Genomic DNA, 1,468 nt, shown 5'->3' on the forward strand with positions numbered 1-1,468 from the left:
GTGGAAAGGACGGACGCTGAGCCGCGTGCTGACTTCAGTGGCGGTGCTGACCCTGCCTTGACCCTGAGCCTGGTTTTGTGAAGTTCTAGATAAACAGGCCTCTGACAGGCCCCTTCTGTGGGGCAGCTGTGACGAGGCAGTTCCTAGGCTGTGGGGACTCGCTGGGGCGAGAATACGAGTGTGGATGTGCCTTCTCCGCGCCCCGCACTGGTCACGTGTCTGTCACGTGACCACTCCTAACCTGAGGGATCTGTGACCACTGTCCACTCTGACTCGGGGGCCGGTGGGGGCCCGTGCTGTGGGCAGGGCGGGGCCGCTGAGTTTGGGTCACAGTATTTTTAGCTGTGTGGGCCCTGGGGTCTCTGAGTCTACTGCTGACCAGGGCAGTTGGATCCCAGAAGCCGCCACATGTGACATGGGAATGGTACATGTGGCGGGTCCCACAGAGATTTCCCCACAGGGTGGGGCCACGGGTGTGACCCACAGGTGTGGCAAGTGGAAAGCCCGGAGTTGGCTGCTTGGTTTGCTGCTCGGTAGACGTGTGACCTTGAGCAGGAGGTGGCTGAACCTGCTTCCTTCTCTGCCAGTGGGGTTGATGATGTTGGTGATGCTGGAATGAGCCGATGTGGTGACAGGTGTGCTCCACGCCTGGGAGGGGCGCACGCTCCGTAGACACTGACTCAGTGTGTGAGAACTCAGCACCTGTGTCTGCGTCTAGTTCTTCAGCAGAGTCAGTACGTTTGGTTGTGGTTCCTGGTCGTGTGGCGTGGAGGCGCCTCGCCTCGGCAGCCGAGCTGTTGCCAGGAGCGTCCCTGCAGACGGGCCTCGGGTGTCGGGCCGCAGGCTGTAGGCTCCGTGGTTCTGGATGGGCATCGGCCCCCTGGTTCATGCTTCACACCCAGCCACGTCAGAGCCACACCTGGCCAGGATGCTCCGGGCGGCTTCTGGGAGCGCGTGGCTGAAGGAGCAAGGTGACACCTGTGCCAGGCTGTGGCACGGTGGGTCCCTGGGAGCAGAACTCCAGCCCGACTTCCATGCGAGGGCGTTTGAGGGGTGCCCACGCTGACAGCAGGTGGCGCTGCCCACCCGGGCCTGCACCCGTGGCATTGGCCGGCGTCTCACACTTTGTTTTGTGTCCTGTCTCAGTCGGCTGTCGGCCATGAGTACCAGGCGACGCTTTCCAAGCACTGCTCCCAGGTGGACTCCGTCCGGGGCTTCGGAGGCAAGTTCGGCGTCCAGCTGGACAGAGTTGACCAGGTGAGTGACGCGGTGTGGGGAGCCAGGGCTGAGGAGGGTCAGGGGCGACTCAACAGCCCAGAGCCCGCTGCCCTTGGTGTGTCCCTCTGGGCCTCTGGAGGGAGCATGGTGCTCCCGACGGTGGGCCTGCACGGCCTCACAGCTCGCAACGCGGCCCGGTCTCTGACTGTGACTGTCACCTGCGGTTAGTGTCGCAGCAGTGGGGCCTGGG

This window comes from Pteropus vampyrus, unplaced genomic scaffold, assembly GCF_000151845.1.
Source record: "Pteropus vampyrus isolate Shadow unplaced genomic scaffold, Pvam_2.0 Scaffold6583, whole genome shotgun sequence".
NCBI lineage: Eukaryota > Metazoa > Chordata > Mammalia > Chiroptera > Pteropodidae > Pteropus > Pteropus vampyrus.